Genomic DNA, 9238 nt, shown 5'->3' with positions numbered 1-9238 from the left:
AATAATCCAAATCCCGCCATCAACTTCTACTCACTCACGTAATCCTACAGGTTCACTCCCTCTCTTACTACAAATCCTTTTTCCCACAATCAAAACCCACCAAATCAACAATGTCTACAAAATAGTGATGTGGAGGAGTAAGATAATAGCATCTCTAACATTCTTCTTTCCTTCTTCCCGTGTTTCATCAGCGTCTTCCTCTTTGCTTTCTCTCACTTTCAGACAGGGCAATTTGGTCATTAGGCCAAAAATCTAAATTCCAAATTGGTACCCAGTGCCCTATTTGTCATTTTGCTTATTCAGGTGCCTTATTTGTCTTTTTGAAATTCACATGGTATTTTGCTGTCATTTTCCCTTAAAGATATTTCTAGTTGGATTCGGTTTTTTCTCTGTTTTTTTTCCCTCTTGAATGTTCATGCATGTTGGTGTTGATGAAGGGGAAAAATTTATTTTTTTTAGATTTTTTTGTCTATATATTCGGTAATTATTAATCTAACTTTATGGTTATTTTTGTTAATTGTTCATGTTTTTATGAACACCAATGATGATGATAAAAGGGGAAAGAGATTTCTTTCTTTCTTTTTTTCTCAGTGTGTTGATGATGTGACATCTTATGTGGCATCTTAGGATTATCAACATAAAATATAAAAAAAATTTATAAGTAGTACTTTTTTTAATAAATTATTTATTTGTGTAATCATTTCAAAAGCTCCATACAACATCTAAAATAAACATATGTCTAGTTTTAATATTAAAAAAAATTAAAAAGCGTTCTATCTATGATAGAAAGTTAACAAAAATATAGATAAATACTCTTTATCCTTAATATAAAAGTTAGTTAGGTGTTAGATTTGGTCCTAAATATAATATTTTAGTCTACTTTGCCTTTCATATATATCATTTTTTCTCAAACTAGATAACCTATAAATTGATATATTATATAAGAATCAAGTGACAATTTAGGGTACAGCGAAATTACTATGCTTTTTTCTTTTTTACCACTTTTGAGGCAAAATTACATTCAAAATTTTTTTGATACCCACAGCTTCTTCTTGAAAACTTTTGGGACAAAAATAGTTTTTAACCTCCATCAACTAACCTTGACTACTTGGGTCTATTAGGATAAGATAAAATTGCTACGTTTTTAGTACTTCTAGGGCAAAATTACATTAAAAAAAAAACCTTCTTGGTACCCACAGCTACTTTTTGAAAACTTTCAGGGCAAAAATATTGTTTAACCCTCTATTTTTAGTTTTTAATAATATATATATGTGTATAGATAATTGTTTGGGTAAAAAAAAATCATGTATAATTTTGTATTAAAAGTTAGTAACTTCATTACAGCTCAACTTGTAAAAACGAGTACACACACACACAAGGTCCCTGGATCAAGTGTGAAGAAGTCACTTTGAGGAAGAATTATGTGGTGGAGACAAATAGAGGTAAGGTGGCAGTGACATGTGGAGATAGCTGGCGGCCGGCGCTCATCACTAGTAATGAAATAAGGGTTGATGGAAGTGCCATGTGGTATTTTAAAATTTTTTTTTAAAAAAATTAGATTAACAACAGAATTTTTTCATCCCTAACTTGTGAGGAAAATTTTCTGTCACTAATTCTACCGCTAATTCAATTAGCAACAGAAAAATTAGCTACAAAACAAGTTCTGTCGCTAATTTGATTGGTATTCTACTGCTAAATTTTGTCACTAATTATATGTTTTCTTGTAGTGTTTACTGAATGGGAAATCTATAGTTATATCTAATATTCTGAACATGATGGGTGCACCACTTGATTCCAATCTTCATTATCACATCCTAAACAAAATCGAGTTTCTTTGTAACCTTTTATTGTTTTGTTTTTAATATTTAATGATCTAGACAAGTTCATCTCAGCTATGAAGAAGTATTCCATCTATTCCAAATATGAAAGAAGAAGATTGAATTAGAATACCAAACCCTGAAAGAGAAGGCATAGAGGTTCAAGATCATCAAAAGCAATTTGAAGTATATCAGATAGCAAAATGCTAAAAGAAAGTTACCCGGCTGGTATAGATTGGGTCTGGATGAATTTTAGACATGACTTATGAAGAGTTTAGCAACTGATACTTAAATGAAACAAAGGAGGCAATAATAACCACATGCTATTAAATGACGTATCTGCGGTCTCTTCTTGGGATTGGCAAGCCAAAGGAGCTACAGCTCATGTTAAAAGACAAGGCAATTTTGGTATGTTTGAATTGAGAATTCTTTTCACATAACCTAAGCATAGCACATAAAAGAAGCAAAATGACGAATCAAATTTATCATTTAGGTTGTCGTTGGGCATTCTTTGAAACTGAAACCACAGAAGGAATATATCAACTTGCTTCACAATCTCTTGTGGCTCTGTCTGAACAACAACTAGTAGTATCTTAAAATAAGACCAATGCAAGCTGCAAAGGGGGTGGCGTGTTTTCAATATGTCATGGACATTAGTGGTATAGCCTCAAACATAGATTATCCACATATGACCTGACAACAATGCTTGCAACTCCGTATTGGTTAATATTTAAACTTGTTATGTCAACTAATTAGGTAGTTTACATATATGCATTTTTACTTCTTATTTTATTTTTTGGCAGGAGCTGAAGAAATTCGCCAATCACTATAATTACTGTCATGGCATATTGCTCTTCATTGCTTGGTTAAGCAACCTATGAGCATCACGATATTTATAAGCCCAAACTATAGGTCCTAAATGGTTGTAAGCAGCATTTTTTTAAAACTTTATCAGTTGATCTTTATCATCTAACAAGACATATTTAAACAAGTATTAATAATAGTTTTCTTAACTATGACAGAAAATCTTTGAAGGAAAAGATTGCTTAGGCATTTATCCCTATATGCCTAATCATGCTGTGTTAATAGTTAGGTATGGTTTAAGTGACATTCATGATTTGGATAGTGAAGAACTCTTAGAATCAACCTGGGAAGTAGATTATTATATTTTTATTAAACAAAACTCAAGTAGAGCTAAAAAAATATGCAATATAAATTGTTATGGAACATACCTGATCACTCCCGCAAGTGTATGGGCTCAATATAGGAAAAATCTTAAGAGTAATCAGGGAGGTTGTGTTTTTACTAATCCAAATAAGTAACAATGAGAATGGATGAATTGATTAATGAGATACAATGAAATAATAAATTAAAAGCAGGGGAAAATCAATCACTCAAAGCATTGGAGTTCAGGATTTACCCTATGGGTTGCTAGTTTCTATTCTTTGAATTGACTCTTTAATTTATTATAGTGACAACTATTCCTAAAGTGTCCTAATATTCTCCTAAATTATTAGTCCTTATTTAATTAGAGTCGAATTCGTTCCCACGACACCCAAACAACTAATTAAACTTTGAAGTTATAGTCTTAAGTCACCATAAATATATAGAACTATCCCTAGCCTAAATATTCATGTCTACTTCTCTGGATCTAGGTTCTCTCTTCACACCTCCCAGTCCATCAAGATCACCCATAATTTCAATTCAATGGTGGCCAGTCATAAAATCCACATGAAAAATAAGAGAAATAGATATAAAAGTCAAAATATATTCACAAAAGCCATAAAAAGAGTCAAAACAAAACTGACAAAAACTAACTTCCTAGTTGGGCTACATCCCACCCAAACTGGAAAACTTAGTAACAAAATAAACCATAAACAATATTGTTTTAAGATCCCCAAACATGATAGAACAAAGGAAGAGGAAAAGAGGAAAAAACTATCGAATGGTCCAATAGAGGTCCTTTGCCCAGCTGCTGTCACAGGATGAACAAAGATAGTAGCTTTGCTAATTTGCTATCGCAAACAATGCTCTGTTGCTGCGCCTGGGAATGCTCTCTGATGCTTGCTCTAGTATACCTTGTTGGGGCATCTCATGCCTCTTACCAATGGTACCTATTCTTTGGCATTTGTCACAAGTTGTCACAAAGGTCCTTGTGTCCTTGAATAGTATAGGCCAATAAAACCCACTTTAAAGTACTTTAGCTGCCATCTTATCAGTCATATGGTGGCCTCTATAAGGTGACGAATGGCATTCTTTAAGAATTTGGACCATCTCCTTATTTGGCACACACCTCTATATGATCCCATCTGCACACCTTCTAAATAGAAGTGGTCATCCCAAAGGTAATGTCTTGCTTTTGCTAGGAATCTCTTCCTTTGATAATTATTCATGCTATCAGGGACTATACTTGTAACAACATGATTAACAAAATCCGCAAACCAAAGAGATGGTAGAGATTTAACCACCCAAAGTCTCTCATTTGAGAATTCTTTATTTATAGGAGTATAATTTTGGAGTAAATGTTCTAGTCGAGAGAGATGATCTGCAACTAGATTTTCTACACCCTTTTTATCTCTAATTTCAATATCAAATTCCTGTAAAAGAAGAACCCTTCTAATCAATCTAGCTTTAGCATCTTTTTTATTCATTAGATATTTTAGAGCTTAGTAGTCAGTATAAACAATCACTTTAGAACAAGAAAGATAGGATCAAAATTTTTCAAATGCAAAAACCATGGCCAACAATTATTTTATAGTGGTAGCATAATTACGTTGTGCTCTATCTAAGACTGTACTTGCATAATAGATGACATGTAAGCTCTTGTTCCTTCTTTGTCCTAAAATAGCCCCTATAGCAAAATCACCAGCATCGCATATAATTTCAAAAGGGAGACTCCAATAAGGAGAAACAACTAATGTGAGTAGAAACCAAAGCAGATATTAATTTATTAAAAGCACTCAAACAAGCATCATCAAAAATAAAAAGGGCATCCTGTATAAGAAGGTCAATGAAAGGTTTAGCAATTTTAGCAAAGTCTTGAATGAATCTTCTATAAAAGCCTGCATGACCTAAGAAACTCCTTATGCCTTTCATTGAGGTGGGTAGAGGCATATTTTCAATGATTTCAACCTTTGCCTTATCCACCTCAATTCCTCTTTCAGAAACTTTGTGGCCTAGGACTATATCTTCATTCACCACGAAGTGACATTTTTCCCAATTAAGCACAAGGCGCATCTCCTAACATCTTTGCAAAACTTTAGAAATATTGGTCAAACAAAAATCAAAAGTATCACCAAATACAAAGAAATCATCTATAAAGATTTCAATTATATCCTTTACCATATCAGAAAATAGTCATAATACATCTTTGGAAAGTAACAAGGGGCATTACAAAGCCCAAAAGGCATCCTACGGTAAGCATAAGTACCATAAGGACAAATAAAAGTTGTTTTCTTTTGGTCTTTCGGTGCTATTGGTATTTGAAAATACCTAGAGTAACCATCTAGAAAATAATAATCACTATGCCCTGTTATTCTTTTCAACATATTATCCACAAATAGAATAGGGAAGTTGTCTTTACGTATTGCTTCATTTAATTTTCTATAATCTATACAAACGCGTCACCCAGTTACCATTATTGTGGGGATAAGCTCATTCTTATCATTTTTTTACCATAGTTGTACCTCCCTTCTTTGGGACTACTTGTACAGGACTACCCAAGAACTGTCAGAGATAGGATAAATAATACCTAAATTAATCAATTTCAAAACTTCTTCTCTGACTACTTCCTTCATATATGGGTTAAGCCTTCTTTGTTATTGCACTTTAGATGTGTAATTTTTCTGCATAAGGATTCTATATGTATAAATAGAGGGGCTAATACTCTTTATGTCAGTTATAGACCATCCAATGGCCAACTTAAACTCTCTTGGGACCCTAAACAACTTATCTTCCTGTTCAGAATTTAAAGTAGAAGAAACTATAACAAGAAAAGTATTAGAAGCACCTAAAAATGCATATTTTAAATTAGAGGACATGGGCTTTAATTCAATAGAGGGTGGTGAGTCTGGGGAGGGGAGGCACAATAAATTGCCTAATCCTAGATCTTCATAATGCCTTGTATGATATTTATTTTCAATTTCAAAAACATCCAAACTTATTATTGTATTTATGAATTCATCCTCCCTTTCTTTTTCATTTAAGCTTAATACGATGCATACCTCAAGATGATCACTATATAAGTACCTATTAAAATGTTCTTGGGCTAGTGTATCAATAACACCAATACTAAAAACATTCTCATCAAAGCAAGGAAACTTCATAGCTTTAGATACTTGGAAATAATTCGTTTTGGTCACTCACTCAAAAAAGTAATGTTCCTTCACACACACCAATCAAAACCTTATCAGTTACTAAAAATGGCCTCCCTAATATTAGAGAGACATTCTAATTATTCTCAATATCTAAAATAATAAAATCAGCAGGAATATAAAGTTTACTGACTTTAACTATGATATCCTTAACCACACCTTGTGGATATCTAATTGACCTATCTGTAAGCTGGAGAGTCATTTTGATCGGTTTAATATCTGTCATCCCAAGCTTTCTACATAAAGAATAAAGCATCAAATTAACTCTAGCACCTAAATCACATAAACAATTTTCAACAATATTAGAACCAATATCACAAAGAATAGTGAAACTCCATGGAGCTTTCAGTTTGGGTGGTAGCTTGTTTTGTATAGTTGCATTGCACTCTTCTATAGGTGGCACCGTGGCATAATCTTCTAACCTTTGCTTGTTTGAAACTATATCCTTGATGTATTTGAGATAATAAGGCGTTCTTGCTAGGGCTTCTATAAAAAGCACATTAATTTAGATATTTCTTAACATCTTAAGAAACCTTTAGAAGCCTGGATTTTGATCTTTCTTTTTAAGATGTTCAGGATATGGGAGAGGAGGTACATAAGGTTTGAGTCCAGATGGAAAAGGACTACTTTGAATCACATTATTAGTTTTAGGAACTTCAATTACCTCATCATTATCTTTAGTATTTTTCTTATCACTTACCTTGTTATAAGTCATTTTAGCCCCAATGTCAACTTCTTAAAGTTCTTTATCATTCTGTAAGGTGATTGCCATGACTCCCTCCCTTGGAATGACTTTAGTATTGCTAGGAAATTTGTTTTGACCCTATCGAGTAAGCAAGCTAGCCAAATTGTTTATTTGAGCTTTCATGTTTTTCATAGAGTTTCCCAGTTGTGAGTCTATGTTTCTTACAGAAGCTTGAGTTAATGCAATTGCTTGCTTGAGTTGGTCAATTTCTTGATTCATATTCTTCATGTGGTTAGCTTAGTGAGTGACCATTTGAGCTAAAGCTTCCTCCAACCTTGTTGTGCGATCATCTATTGTGTTTATTTGCTGTTAGAAACCTGGTGGTGCTTGTGGCTTTTGAGAGGTAGAATTTTTCCAAGAGAAATTAGGATGATTTCTCCACCCCAGATTATATGTGTTGGAGTATAGGTCATTCTTGGGATTGGCACCCATATAGTTAGCCTCTTCCACATAATCACCATCATTGCCTCAATGAAGAGAGTTATTAATAGTTGAAGTAGAAAGGAAATTAACAGAATTAAAATTTTTCACTAATAAATTCAAACTCTTTATTAAATCCCTTAAGTCAAGAGAGATGTCTGAAGTAGTGACTTCATTAGCCATCGCCCTCCTTCCTTGGATTGACTTTTGCCTTGAATTTCATGCTAGAGTCTTGTAAATGTCCTCTCTTTCTTTAGTTGTCATGTTAGTTGGATCACCATAAGCCGCATTATCGACTTTGCTTTGATTGTCCAGTGTGAGCCTATTATAGAAATAGTCCATTAAGAGTATATGGGGGAATTGATGATGAGGGCATTGGCTAATAAGGAGATTATACCACTCCCATGCTTTATAAAATGACTCATCACCCTGTTGTGTGAAGAAGTGAATCTTGTCCCTTAACTTTGAAGTCTTCTGTGGTAAGTAATATTTTAGCATAAACCGCTCATACATTTGATTCCAAGATGTTATAGAACTTTCTGGTAAGCATAGAAGCCATTGATGAGCACCTCGTTTCATACAGTATGGAAAGCAATGCAACTTTAAATCATCATTTGATAAGCCATTCAACGGTAATGTGTCAATTACTGCATAATACTCCCTTATAAAATCTAAGGCATCTTTAGTTGTATGCCCATTGAAATTAGGTAGTGTATTCAGATGTATATTTTTAAATTCATAATTGTGCACAGCAAGACTTAGCTAAATGCAAGATGGATTAGAAGTAATAAGGGGGCGTTGAATATCACAAAACGAGATATTTTCCTCTGGAACGTAGCACCATCAACCATCTCTCTTCTTTATTGACTTCTATTTTTTTTGCAAAATCATTCAATTTCTAAATTAATAGGAGTCAAAGTTCCAGAACTTCTTAATTGCACAAAAATGAAAAGTAAAATAAAATAAAGAGAAAAAAATAAAATAATAAAAAATAATAAAAAATAAAGAAAAATAAAATTTGAAGAATTAGTAAATCCGTAGCCTCCTTGACAATGGCGCTAAAAACTTGATCGCTCCCATAAGTGTACGGGCTCGATGTAGTAAAAATCGAAGAGTAATCTAGGGTTATACCTATAAGGAGGTTGCGTTTTTACTAATCCAAATAAATAACAATGAGAATAGATAAATTGATTGATGAGTTATAATAAAATAATAACTTAAAGGCAGGAGAAAATCAAATATAAGAGAAAAGTAATCGCTTAAAGCGTTGGGGTTCAGGATTTACCCTATAAGTTACTAGTTTCTATCCTTTGAATTGACTCTTTAATTTATTATACTGACAGCTATTCCTAAAGTGTCCTAATATTCTCTTAAATTATTAGTCTCTATTTAATTATAGTTGAATTCGTTCCCATGACACCCAAACAACTAATTAAACCTTGAAGTTATAGTCTTAAGTCACCATAAATATCTAGAACTATCCCTAGCCTAAATATTCATGTCTACGTCTTTGGATCTAGGTTCTCTCTTCACCTCCCAGTCCATCAAGATCACCCATAATTTAGATTCAATGGTGGCCAGTCATAAAATCCACATGAAGAATAATAAAAAGAGATATAAAAGTCAAAATATATTCATAAAAGCCATAAAAAGAGTCAAAATAGAACTGATAAAAACTAGCTTCCTAGTCAGGCTATATCCTTACCCCAATTGGGGAATTTAGAAACTCATAATAAATAAACCATAAACAATATTATTCTAAGATCCCCAAACATGACAGGACAAAGGAAGAAGAAGAGGAATAAATTGTCGAAGGGTCCAATAGAGGTCCTCTGCTCAGCTGCTATCACAGGATGAACAAAGGTAGTAACTTTGCTAATTCG

The 9238-nt window shown here is 33.1% G+C and overlaps 1 non-coding gene across 1 annotated transcript; it reads left to right on the top strand.

The window, feature by feature from the left end:
* The first annotated feature begins 7713 nt into the window (after window positions 1–7713).
* On the top strand, window positions 7714–7820 carry LOC114724446 (small nucleolar RNA R71). The gene has a single exon (XR_003738313.1). It is a non-coding gene; the product is annotated as a small nucleolar RNA R71 (small nucleolar RNA).
* The last annotated feature ends 1418 nt before the right edge of the window (window positions 7821–9238 follow it).

The sequence above is a fragment of the Neltuma alba genome, unplaced genomic scaffold (genome assembly GCF_004799145.2).
Source record: "Neltuma alba isolate B1F8T4 unplaced genomic scaffold, ASM479914v2 tig00012187_pilon, whole genome shotgun sequence".
Taxonomy (NCBI): domain Eukaryota; kingdom Viridiplantae; phylum Streptophyta; class Magnoliopsida; order Fabales; family Fabaceae; genus Neltuma; species Neltuma alba.
Note: the sequence above shows the minus strand (reverse complement) of the source record. Positions and strands in the feature narration are given on the sequence as shown.